The following is a 14097-nucleotide window of genomic DNA, read 5'->3' as shown; positions in this document are numbered from 1 at the left end:
TATGCAACAGCTCTGCTGAAAAATAAAGCAAAAAAAAAAAAAAAACAAAAAAAAAAACCCACAACAACAAAAACTCCATTTAAATACTTTCTTTTAAAAGAATTTGGTGAAAAGGAAATTTAAATAAAAACTCAGAAATAAAATAACCTTTGCAAGCCAGAATCCTGAGCTATGCATACATAGCCTGAGACATATGGCTGTGGGTTATGCTTGTCAGTAGACAGCAGAAGAGGTTTGATCAGTTTTATACACATTTTAAGGAATTTTGAGTATGATTCCTTAATTAGAATATATGGAGTTATTCTGTGGCGTGTCTGCAGAGGCTTAATAGATGAATTCGCAGAAGGAATTGAGGTGAGCATCACTGGTACTCAGTGCTGAGGCCAACTTTTTTTTTTTTTTTTTTTTTTAGGGCCACACCCATGGCAGATGGAGGTTCCCAGGACAGGGGTAAAATCAGAGCTGTAGCTGCCAGCCTGTGCCACAGCCATAGCAACTCCAGATCCAAGTAGAGTCTGTGACCTACACCAGAGCTCACAGCAACGCCAGATCCTTAACCCACTGAGTAAGGCAGGATCAAACCTGCATCCTCATGGATGCTAGTCAGATTTGCTTCCACTGAGCCACGACAGGAACTCCTGAGGCCAATTCTTAGAGCATACATCATTTATCTTCTTCAGGTCTGCCCTGAATTCCCTTCTCCCTTTGCTCCTTGTGCAGTATGTTTTGCTCTTTGGACAGGTACCCATTTGCTGTACTTAATATGCTCCTAACTGATAACATGTAGTACTTTGGTTTTTTTTTTTTTTTGGAAGATCTGATTTTCTTGTTATGTGACTGAAGTATATCAAGAGTCGGAACTTAAAATCTCAATATTTATCAAGAAAGGTTATACAGAGCACAGAGGATCTTTAGGGCAATTAAACTACTCTGTATGATACTATAATGCTTCCTCCATGGCATTATATATTTGTCAAAACCCATGGGATATACAACACCAAGAGTGAATCCTAATGTAAACTGTGGACTTTGTGTGATAATGATGTATCAATGTGTATCGGTGCTCATCACTAGCAACAAAAGTATTGGTCTAGTGGGAGATGTTGATAATGGGAGAGGCTGGCTACATTTGCTGACAGGGAGAACCCTCTACCTTTCTCACATTTTTGTTGTGAACTAAAAACCGCTCTAAAAATAGTCCGTTTTATTTTTTAAAGAACAGTCCTGGAATGCTCTTGTGGTGTGATGGGTTAAAGATCCAGCTTTGTCACTGCAGTGGCTTGGGTTGCTGCAGTGGTGCTGGTTTAATCCCATGAGAACTTCTATATATCATGTGTGTGGCCAAAAATAATAGAAGTCCATGTAGACTTTGTATTTTTTTTTTTACATTTTTGATGGTATACTAGGGAAATTTTCTTAGAAGTCTAAGTAGCATTCTTGATACACAACTGTACACCTATAATCCAAATGAAAAATTTCAATTCTGACTAGACGTATCCGCATATCAGAGTATACTAAGGTTCATTAAGGATAAGCCAAAACCAAAAGATTATTCTCTTGAGGAAAAACATTTGCAAATGAGGGATACATGTTGCTGGTTCCCATCACTCCCTAGTATGCTTTTCACTGTTCAGTAGGAATTGTGGGTTGTTATGGTGATGAGAAGAGGGATGAACAAGTGGAGGTTGTGACTATTGATGTTGCCACCTAAAGAGGGCCATATCCACTTAAGGATCTTATACCTGTGCCTATATACAGTTCATCCTCCTTACCCACAGGTGTCTGTATCAGTGGATGTGTACCAGCCTGATTGTACTAAGCCATTTTACATAAGAGACTTGAGCATCTGCAGATTTTGATATCTGAGGGGATACTGGAACCAATTCCCCACAGACTGAGGGATAATTATATAAGATATATAAAAAAAATTAATCTTTTAAGTGGGCTTTATATTTGGCATCTTTCATTCTCATGATATTTTATAAAACAAACATTCTGCAAATAATACAAACATTCTGCAAACCAGACAGTCCTGTCTTCAATAAATTATTTAATATACCAAAAAGCTAATAATAACAGCAAGGTAACATAAAACATTTTTTAAGGAATTATATTATGGGTCATGTTAAAATATCGACTCTTTGTTTTTAAATATAGAACATTTCAAATCAATGTGAGTTAGTATTATATCATATATCATACATATATTTATTATGGAACTTACTGTGGAACATAATTCCTCAAATCAAGACGTAATAAAGAAGTAGTAACATACTTTCCTCAAATAAAGAAAAATAGGCAGTTCCTGTTGTGGCTCAGTGGGTTATGAACCGACTAGTATCCATGAAGATGTGGGTTTGATCCAATCCTTGGCCTTGCTCAGTGGGTAAAGGATCAGCATTGCTGTGAGCTGCAGGGTAGATTGCAGATGTGGCTCAGTTCTGGCACTGCTGTGGCTGTGGCATAGACCAGCAGCTGCAGCTCCAATTCAACTCCTGGCCTGGAAAGCCACAGGTGTAACCCTAAAAAGAAAAAGAAAAAAAAAAAGAGAGAGAGAGAAAGAGAGATTAAAGAAAAATCATAGGAAGGCGTGAGACTCAGGAAAGAGGGGGATCTAGAACAAGAGCATGGCAAGGGGAAATACTAAGATGATGGTGAAGAGAAGGTTCAAGATGAATGCTGTGTATCATCTCTGGAGAAAAAAATGGTCATTATTGGGACAGGGAAATTTAACTTCTGTCCATCATGGAGGACTTGGTATCGAAGAACTCCCATTCCAAGTAACTAGAGAATATGAAAAAAAAAAAAACTATTTAAATATATAAAGAGGGCTTCCTAGGGGACCAAGGCTTGAGAAACCAATATCCCAAAGGGAAAGAAACCTGTGAGGGGTGAACCCAAACATTCTGCACACAACCTCTCACTTCAGAACATTTGCAGACTTTTGATTCTAGGCAAGAGGCTGCAAAGTCTTCCTACAGTGCCATTAGTTGGCAGGCAACCAGGGGTTATTTTATAGGGCTATGAAGAGAAAAATTGGAAGTTGGGGTTGTCAAGGTAGTCAGGATTTCAGGGGTTATAATCCCATTTAAAAAAGAAAAGACAGGAGCAGAGAAGTGTGCCTAATGCTTGGTACCAGATACCCTTCAAGGCATTTATCTGTTCTTAAGTTGCCAAGGTCAAGAGGATACGAAGCCAAATAGAAAACAGCTATAACACAAACAGGTAAGGGGTAGTGTTGAGTGTGGTGAGGGAGTGACAGGTAGGATATTGAGAGTGTGGTAACATAAACACCTTGAGACACTGATCAGCCAACAGACTAGGGATTAGAAGACAGAGCGCATTATGGTAGCTTATCTCGAAGATAACTGCCATCCAATTTCTTCCCTCTCTGCACATACATGCCACCATTTAATAGAGTTAACTGCAATCCAGCCAGAGAAGGGGTCACAAAACAGAATATATAAAATGAAAGATCAGTAAACCTGAAGACAGATTAGTAGAAATAATACAAGTTCCTGGGCCAGAGATTGAACCTGAGCCACAGGAGTGACAACACCACATCCTTAATTGCTACGCCACCAGGGAACTCTGGAAAATTACAGTATTGAAATTTCTTATTTAAAAAAAAATAGAGTAGGGAGAAAGTAAAAAATCACATACCCATAATAGTGTAAATTCAAAGTAGAATGAGGATAAATATAATGGTAGGCTAGATTTAAATTTTTACTAGTTTGGGAGGAAAGAAGATAAAGTTTGCCCAATGTTGATGAAAAGATGAAGAAAGAATCACTCTCATTCACATGCTTGGTGAATTATATTGACTCAATATAATTGACTTATATTGACTTAATATTTCTAGAAGGCCATTTGACAGTAAGTTTTATTATTTTCAACTGAGTATTATCTTTGACTATATTTACTTGACATATTTTATGTTAAAGAAGAAATAAGGCAAGTATACAAAGATGAATTCCCCTTTCCAGATGAGGGCAAAGAGAAAAACCTAATGTCTAATAATAAAAAAAAGGAAAAATTGGTCACAGTCATTATACAAGGTTGATATATTACACAATTATTTAAAATTATGAAATATAGCACTATTTAATGACATAGAACTATGTCTAAGATCTACTGTAATGTAAAATAATCAGATTATAGAATACTGCTCATCATTCTAATTTCGTTAGGAATCAAAACCAAATATAGACTATATATATATATACAATTATTGTATAAGGATTCAAAGTGTAAGCAGGTCCTGACAAAAGTACTTCTAATATTCTAGTCATTACAAACAACCAAACCCTCCAACTGCACAAAGTCACAAAACCATTATCACTTGTAGGATTTTTTTGGTCATTTTAGTCATATACTATATTATACTTATCTATATTGATGCAAATTGGCTGAATATCTTCATTTGGGGGCCTGTATGATTAAAAACTCTTTTCAGAGATTTATTCCTTGAGGCAATCAGATAACCTGGACATTTTAAATATTAGAGCATAGAGAGTAATTCCTTTTTAACATTTACTATCAAAGTCTGTAGAAATGCCAGTAGGACAGCATCCTGGAGAAGAACTTGCTTACAGAGTAATTAATGACTCCAACTATAGAATACATTTCACTTACTTTATTGACTAAGTGCTCCATCTTGGATAAAACTCTTCCTTGAAAGCAGGAACAACAGCTCATACTTTACTCAGACTCTGTACAAATTACAGTACAGTATTAATAGGCTGATTGAAAGGAAGAATGGATGGGTCAGCATTTATTTGAGCCCCTATGTTCCTCATATTGTGTTCAACATACTCATGTTCAAGAGAATGCTTTCAAAATATACATGTATATTAATTGATTAATTCTGGAATCTAAGTTCTATGTACTTTTTTTTTTTTTTTTTGTCTTTTTAGGGCCACACCTGTGACATATGGACATTCCCAGGCTAGGGGTCAAATCAGAGCTGTAGCTGTGGGCCTACACCACAGCCACAGCAATGCCAGATCCGAGCCACCTCTATAACCTAAATCACAGCTCAGGGCAACATAGGATCCTTAACCCACTGAGCTAGGCCGGGGACTGAACCCACATCCTCATAGATACTAGTCAGGTTTTTAACTCACTGAGCCACAATAGGAACCCCACAAATTCTATCTAATTTGCAAGTATAATGCAGAAAGGTCCTTTGAATTTTCTAAATCTATCAGTATCCTTCTTGTAGAGCTTTAATTACAAAATTTGGGGAATACTGAAGTAACACCAGAAACTGAGGATGTTGGAAGAAGGATGGGCAGCAAGAGCTTATCTGTCCATGTTGGTGGAGGCAGGAGCAAGGATAGTGTAACAGGAGGATTGAGGGATCCAGATAAAGGGTATTAGAACTTACTTAGAATTTTTAAGGTGGGTCTTCATTGTTTGTCTTAATTCTCTCTTAGAAGAGATACCTAACCTATACTGAAGTATTAAAGGAAAAAAATTTCAGCACTGTGGAAATTATGTTGTAGTTTATACTCAACCCATTCCTTATATCAGTGCTAATAATTGAGATTCAACTGAATGTATCCTATTAGTCCATAAATTTTTTACACATATCTAGGTTATTTCAGTTATATCTTAAGGTAATTAGGTTAGCATTTGCTTTGTGTGTATTTTGACCAGTATGACGGTTGATTCCTCAAATTGAATGCAATTATTAGTCATCTGAATGTGGTTAAAATCAGTCAACACCACTGAAAATTTTCTCAAAACAAAGAGAAAACATGGGTAAAATTGTTGAGATGAGAGACTTCCGTCAGTCAGTCATGAATATTAATACTGTCTAGGTTTATAGGTCAGGAAAGTTACCATTTTATTAAGTCCTCTCAATCTTCTGTTTCTTTTATCTGAAATGAAATGAATTGTGTAAGGTTATTCTTGCTTTTGCTTATCTTTATAGTCCTAAATACATGAAATTTCTACCTACAATGTATCTTAAGATTTTAAAACATTCTACCCTGTGAAATAATGACAATTTTTGGATATCTTGTTACTAATGATGTCTCCAAGATACCAAGGTGAGCATAAAGCTGTTTCAGATTGGATGAGGGTGTAAGTTTTCAAGACATCAAAGTAGAAGCAGGGTATACTGACAATAATCCTGGCCTCCCAGCATTCTCATCACTGGTCAAAGGGTCACCATAGCACTGAGACAAGATCTGGCTCCTCAACTTAAAAGTCAAGGCAAAAGAAACCTCTTGAAACAGTTAAGTAGGATGATAACAGTGCCTTCTTGAAGAATATTGGCTGAAAGAATGAATGTCAGGAAGAATTGAAATTATGTATATTTAAATGGAAAAAAAGAAACCTCAAATATACATAATTTGATCTTAAACAGTGTATTGGAGTGTTGATGGAGTTGGGTACAGTGGTATCCATTTATAAATTAGGTTTGAATTTTCAAGAGAGTCTATCAAACTTCTGTTTTTAAAAAGCAGACCATAATAAGAGCATACGACCACCCACTATGAGTGGCATATTGGGCTGGTCTCTTAACAAAGGATTTCTGATCTGTTGTTGAGAAGAGCCTGCTCATTTGTTTGCTTCCTTGTTTCCATCTTTTTCTTTTGCCTTTGACAATGTTAGATGATGTTTCAACAACATTTGTCTTTTTTACACTGTTCTATTTTCCATCTATGAGGATTTGTGACTTAAGATTTATTTACTTTCAGTGGCTCTGGTGATTAAAGGATCCTGAAAGGAGAAAAACTATAGTGCCTCTCAGAAGAAACAAGACTCAGTGGGAAATGAATTAGAGTATATGTGAGGATTCTTAGGGAACAACACAGACAGAGGGACTTTTCCAGGCTAAGTTCAAGTGAGGGAGCAAGCTACTAACTGTCCTATGTATGAGATGCTGTTGTCAGCCACTAAAGGGTACCCTGGCAGAGAAAGTTTGCATTTCATTGCAGTCAGACATGTTGAAGAGATCTAACTTCACGTTGTGAAATGTGCATCTTGAACTTCTATTTCTTTCTTTTTATTCCAGTTTTCTTTTTGATAACTTTATTCTCTCCTTCAAGAAATCCACAATAGAAAAATGAATTAACAGGAAGGAAAAAAAAAAAAAACTTTTCAAAGCAATTGCTTCAGAAATTCTTTTCTTATGGTGGACTGAGATTTTTTTTTTTTGAGTTTTTGTTTAATTAGGTTTTAAATCTTTCCTTTCTTAATTACTTTTTTTTTGGTATTAACACCTAAATATACTTCTATTCGGAGCACAAACATACAGTGATAACAATTAGCAGAATAATTACACTCTTTCTGTCAGTGTAACCTCATGGCACAGAAAGTATTACAAATCCATTTTAAAACATATTAAATGTTCATATTAATGAGGATAATAGAGAACAAGTACCAGCAAACTAAATATTGTTAATGATTTTGAGCTATTAAATTCATTACCATTTTCTTTCATAATAAAGTGGTTACTTGCTAATTAGACCTTTTTTAACTCATCATTATTGAATTCATTACATTGTGTGCAGTTAACCCTTGGAGGTCTGTGGGTGTGTGTGCACAATTAAAATCATTTTAATACCATATTAAGGCAGGATGGGGAGTTCTTATGGCTTTTCTAACAGTCGTTCCGTATACTTTCCTTAGGTACATTTTCTTGGCAGGATATGCCCGGCAGCTTCATAGTTGTCACTGCATTTTCACCAGCACATAATATAGAAGCAGCCTGAATTCATTAGGGTTATTAACATTAGTATTTAAAATAAAAGTATATCCCACTCTTTTCATTATAAAAATGAGATGTACAAAAAATACACTGAGGCAAGCAATAATTTAAAATAGTTTTAGTGTAACTTATGAGGTAAAAAGTATAAGGCAATTTATCTACCAATCTAAAGTCAACTAAAATTTAATATTGTCCTAAGGGATAATTATAATTCAGAATTTTAGGATTTTTTTTTCCGTATAAATATGATACTGCTCTTTTGCATACTACTACCCTTGCACAGTCTAGAAGATATCTATATATCTGTTTTATATATATGCCTATAGGTCTATAGACATACATAGATATGTACACACATATATGTGCACACACATGTGTTTAGATTATATACATATATGTATGATATGCACACATACATTTGTATATACATAGATATACATGAAGACACAGACACACACACCCCTACCAATCTACCAATTTCTTAGATGTGATAACATTGACCCAGCTGCCTGAACTCTTTTCCTGGTTTCTCTTGTGGTCAAACATGCATGTTTTGTCATGGCTGCTAGCTTAAGGAAGATGAGTATGACTAAGGAACCGATTTTTTAGTGTACATATACATTTAATGCTAAGATCTAAACTGTTATCTTTAGAACCAATAAGCTCAGTCTAAAAGCAGAAGTTCAGGTGGGTGGATAGGTATATGAATGAGATAAATATTTAGTAGCAAAAATGAATCTTCTCTGTATGTGTGTAACAGAGATGGGTAAGTGGTAGTAATGAACATAGTGTTGGGGTGAGTGACATTGGCAGTGTGGTAACATATGCACTTAGAGATACTGGTCAGCCCACAGACCAGAGGTTAGAAGACAAGAGCTCACTATGGCTGCTTGTCTTCAAGATGACCACCATCAGTGTCTTCCCTCCCTGAATGTACATGCCATTGTTTCAGTGAGAAGTGGAGTTTATTCCTACCTCTCCTTGAATCTGGGCTAGCATTTATAATTTGCTTGACCAACAGCATGCAGCAGAAATGTTGTTCCAGTACTCCAAATCTAGGTCATTGGAAGCTTCTCAGTTTCCCCTTTAGCTTTTTGAACCCTCTTTTACTCTGGGGGAAGCCAACCTCCAAACAAGAAGTCTAACTACCTTTAGAATGTAATCTGTAAGAAAATCCCAGCTCTCCCTTTGGAGAGGTTCCTTAGAGAGATCAATGACAAATCAGGCTTAAACTGTTCCAGCCACTGTAGCAGCCCTGGTGCTGAGTGAAGAGGCCTTTAGTTGATTTCAGCCTCAGCTGCTCTCTGACTGAAACCATATGGAGGGCCCCCAAGTGAGAACCCTAGCTAGTCCACCAGCCCCTAGAACTATGAGATAAAGTTGTTGCTTTAAGTCACGAAACAAGAGATAATAGCAATAGATAACCTCTGCATTGCCCACTGCCCAAGACTTCAAACAACTTACTCTGTGAACATCTCCAGTTTTCTTTTTGTCCTTTTGAAAATTTAAACAACAACAACAAACAATTTGCAGAACCATGGGAATTGCATAACTCCATTGGAATATCACTGAAATGTAATATGGTGTGATTAGGCCCTGGAGCATTTCATTCTATGTGAATGGTGTCTTCTGAAGTCATGAAACACAACAGTCCTATCGTGTCTAATATTTTTACAGAGCTGAACTTTTAACAGATAGCTTTGTCCTTGCATCTCATTTCCTTTCATGACAAGCACTGGCAGTACTAGGGATATAAAACAGAAGGTCAAAGTGGACCAGCGATTTGCTCAAAGTCACACAGCTGGTAAGTTTCAGAGCCTAGATTTAGACCAAGGTCCAAAGCACTTTGGCCTGTATAGCCTTGAAGGCCTGCCTGGAACGAATTTTAGTTTTCTGTGAATCCCAGTGTGGTATCACCTTCCTCTCTCAACCCTGTTCTTAAATAAATAGTTGAATGACCTTTGAAAATCTCTTACTGCTTTTCACTTTCTATGTCCTTATCATTAAAATGGGCTTGTAATACCCCTCTCAAATCCAGTGAGATCAAAAATGAAAGCACAATGTATGTTTTAAAGCTTTATGCAAAGACTGGATAATGTTACTATTACTTCTTGCCACAACTGCCCTTACCAAAAAAAATGTAATTTTATTGTGAAAAGTGGACTTTATGCACTGGAGTAAATCAGAGAAGGGAGACATTAGCCTAAGGAATAGTCAAAGGAAAACCTATGGGGGAGGAGGAGAAATCAGAAGTATGTTTTGAAGAAAGTGAAAATGTGCATATATTAATGGGAACAGAGAAGAGGGAAAAGTCCCAGCACATGGAGTAGTTGCTGAGAGGGTTGTCTCCATAGGAGGAGGAGGAAGACAGCCCTGTAGTAGGATTTTTGAGCAGATGCTTAACAGCAGAATGGCACTGGGTACTGAGAAAGGGTGTCAAGGTAACGTGTTTTAAAAGGATGCAGAACTCAGTTCATGGTACTCGGCACATGAAAAACCAAAATCTGTTGTAAGAGTTTGTTCCTTCCTCCTCTGTAATCCATTTCTCCCCTTCTCTTTCTTCCTCTCCAGTGGCCTTAGCACATTCCTATAAGCTGTCTCCCTTCCATGCATCTTCGAATTGGGTTTAAAGAGAAAATAGGGTTTTTTTTTCCCCTTCACATTCATGTTCAATTATTTTCTTTGTAGAGTTGATTTACAATGTTCTGCCAATTTCTGCTATACAGCAAAGTGACCCAGTTATACAAATATATACATTCTTTTTCTCACACTATCCTCCATCACATTCCATCACAGGTGATTAGATATAGTTCCCTGTGCTATACAGCAGGATCTCATTGCTTATCCACTCCAGATGCAATAGTTCGCATCTACTAACCCCAAACTATACATCCATCCCACTCCCTCCCCCTTGGTAATCACAAGTCTGTTCTCCAAGTCCATGAGTTTGTTCTTTTCTGTAGATAGGTTCATTTGTGCCTTGTATTAGATTACAGATATAAGTGATATCATATGTATTTGTATTTATCTTTCTGACTTACTTAGTATGGGAATCTCTATCTAGCTGCATCCATGTTGCTGCAAATGGCATATTTTATTCTCTTTATGGCTGAGTAGTATTCCATTGTGTATATGTACCACTTCATAATCCATTCATCTGTTAAAGGACATTTAGGTTGTTTCCATGTCTTGGCTATGATGCTGCAGTGAACATAGGCGTGCATGTATTTTTTTCAGTGAAAGTTTTGTCTGGGTATATGCTCAGGAGTGGGATTCCTGGATCATATATTAGTTCTACATTTCATTTTATGAGGTACCTCCATACTGTTTTCCATAGTGGTTGTACCAATTGACATTCCCACAAACAGTGTAGGAGGGTTCCCTTTTCTCCACACCCTCCCCAGCACTTGTAGACTTACTTACGATGGCCATTCTGACCAGTGTGAAGTGGTACCTCTTTGTAATTTTATTTGCATTTCTCTAATAATTAGTGATGTTGAGCATTTTTTCATGTGCCTGTTGGCCATCAGTATGTCTTCTTTGGAGAAATGCCTATTCAGGTCTTCTGGACATTTTTCAATTGGGTTGTTGGTTTTTTTGCTGTTGAGTTGTATGAGTTGTTTGTGTATTTTGGAGACTAAGCCCTTGTTGGGTACAACATTTGAAATTATTTTCTCCCATTCCATAGATTGTCTGTGGATTTTTTTTATGGTTTTCTTTGGGTCCCATTGGTTTATTTTTGTTTTTGTTTCTATTGCCTTGAAAGACCTAGAAAAACATTTGTACAGTTGATGTCAGAGAATGTTTTGCCTCTTGTCTAGTTTTATGATGTCTTACATTTAAGTCTTTAAGCCATTTCGTGTTTTTTTTTTTTTTTTTTTGTCCATGATGTGAGGGTCTGTGCTAGTTTCACTGATGTACATGCAACTGCCTAGTTTTCCCAGTACCACTTGCTGAAGAGACTTTTTCCCATTTTATATTCTTGCCTCCTTTGTCAAAGATTAATTGACCATAGGTTTCTGGGTTTATTTCTGGGTTCTCTATTCTCTTCTATTCATCTCTATGTCTGTTTTTGTACCAGTACTACACTGTCTTGATTATGGTAACTTTGTAATATTGTCTGAAGTCTGGTAGTTATGCCTTCTGCTTGGTTTTTGTTCCTCAGGATTCTTTGGCAATTCTGGGTCTTTTATGGTTCCATATAAACTTTCGGATTGTTTATTCTAGTTCTAGTTCTGTGAAAAATGTCATGATAATATGATAAGGGTATTTTGAAAGGGATTTCATTGAATCTGTATATTACTTTGGGTAGAATGGCCATTTAAATTATGTTGATTCTTCTAATCCAGGAGCATGGGATATCTTTCCATTTCTTTCAATCTTCTTTAATTTCCTTGATTGATGTTTTATAGTTCTCAGCATGAAAGTCTTCCATCTCCTTGGTCAGGTTTATTCCTAGGGTATTTAATTTTTTAGGGTACAATTTTAAAAGGTATTGTATTTTTATATTCCTTTTCTAATGTTTCATTGTTAGTATACAGAAATGAAACTGATTTCTGAATGTTAATCTTGTATCCTGCTACTTTGCTGAATGCATTGATCTGTTCGAGTAGTTTTGGGGTTGAGTCCTTAGGGATTTCTATATATACTATCATGTCATTCAGTGACAGGTTTACCTCTTCTCTTCCAATTTGGATACCTTTTATTTCTTTTGTTTGTCTGAGTGCTGTGGCTAGGACTTCCAATACTGTGTTGAATAAAAGTGATGAAAGTGGGCATTCTTGTCTTGTTTCAGATATTAGTGGGAAGGCTTTCAGTTTTTTGCCATTGAGTATTATTTTTGCTGTGGGTTTGTCATAAATGGCTTTTATTATGTTAAGGTATGTTCCCTCTATACCCACTTTGGTAAGAGTTTTTATCATGAATGGATGTTGGATTTTGTCAAATGCTTTTTCTGCATCTATTGAGGTGATGATGTGGTTTTTGATTTTTGTTAATGTGGTGTTTGATAGATTTCATATGTTAAACCATCCTTGTGAACTTGGGATATATCCTACTTGGTTGTGGTATGTGATCTTTTTTGTATGTTGTTGGATTTAGTTGGCTAAAATTTTGTTTATAATTTTTGCATCTGTATTCATCAAAGACATTGGCCTATGAGTTTCTTTTTTGGTAGTATCTTTGGTTTGGTATTAGGGTGATGGTGGCATCATAAAATGTCTTTGGTGTTATTCCTTCTTCTTCAACCTTTTGGAAAAGTTTAAGAAGGGTGGGTGTAAGTTCTCCTTTGTATGTTTGATAGAATTTGCCTGTGAAGCCATCTGGTCCTGGACTTTTGTTTGTAGGGAGTGTCTTTATTACATATTCAATTTTGTTTCTAGTGATTGGTCTGTTCAATTGATCTATTTCTTCTTGACTCAGTTTTGGAGGGCTGTATGTCTCTAGATGGTTGTCCATTTCTTCTAGGTTATCAGATTTTGTTGGTACATAATTATTCATAGTATTCTCTTAATGTTTTTTGTATTTCTTCAGTAACTATTGAGATTTCTCCTTTTTCATTTTCTTATTTTGTTTGATTTCTTTCTCTCTTCTTCTTGGTGAGTCTCGCCAGAGGTTTGTCAATTTTGTTTACTGTTTCAAAGAACCAGCTCTTGGTTTTATTAATTTTTCTATTATTTTTTGAATCTCTATTTTATTGATTTCCGCTCTGATCTTTATGACTTCCTTCCTTCTGCTGACTTTGGTTTTTGTTTGTTCTTCTTTTTCTAATTCATTTAGGTGGTGGGTTAAGTTGTTGATTTGAGATTTTTCTTCTTTTTTTGAGGAAGGCCTGTATTGCTATGAACTTCCTTCTAAACACTGCTTTTGTAGCATCCCATAGATTTTGAATGGTTGTGTTTTCATTGTCATTTGTCTTGAGCTATTTTTTAATTTACCTTTTGATTTCCTCATTGACTCACTGGATTTTTAGTAGCATGTTGTTTAGTCTCCATGTAGTCAGTTTTTTCTCATTTTTTTTTCCCCTATGGTTGATTTCTAGTTTCATGCCATTGTGGTCAGAAAAGATACTTGAAATAATTTCTGTGCTCTTAAATTGGTTAAGCTTAGTTTTGTGCCCCAGTATGTTCCATGTGCACTTGAAAAGAATGTATATTCTGATTTTTTTGGATGTAATGGCCTGAAAATGTCAGTTAAGTCTAGCTTTTCTATTGTGTCATTTTGGATCTCTGTTGCCTTATAGATTTTCTGTCTAGAGGATCTGTCCATTGATTTGAATGGTGTGTTAAAGTCTCCTACTATTATTGTATTCCCATCACTTTCTCCTTTTATGTCTGTTAGAATTCGTTGTATGTATTTGGGTGCTCCTATATTAA

At 36.1% G+C, this 14097-nt stretch overlaps 1 long non-coding RNA gene across 1 annotated transcript in view; it reads right to left on the bottom strand.

Moving 5' to 3' along the window:
• Window positions 1–2030: 2030 nt before the first annotated feature.
• The window catches only part of LOC110260009 (uncharacterized), an 822333-nt gene continuing 810266 nt past the window's right edge, over window positions 2031–14097 (bottom strand). Inside the window, exon 15 of the long non-coding RNA XR_014841892.1 lies at window positions 2031–2522. This is a non-coding gene — a long non-coding RNA (uncharacterized LOC110260009). The remainder of the gene's footprint in view (window positions 2523–14097) is intronic.

The sequence above is a fragment of the Sus scrofa genome, chromosome 3 (genome assembly GCF_054392235.1).
Source record: "Sus scrofa isolate SSC_HxYL_T2T_F1_AM1 chromosome 3, Sscrofa_HxYL_maternal_Yorkshire_Landrace_v2.0, whole genome shotgun sequence".
NCBI classification, from domain to species: Eukaryota; Metazoa; Chordata; class Mammalia; order Artiodactyla; family Suidae; genus Sus; species Sus scrofa.
Note: the sequence above shows the minus strand (reverse complement) of the source record. Positions and strands in the feature narration are given on the sequence as shown.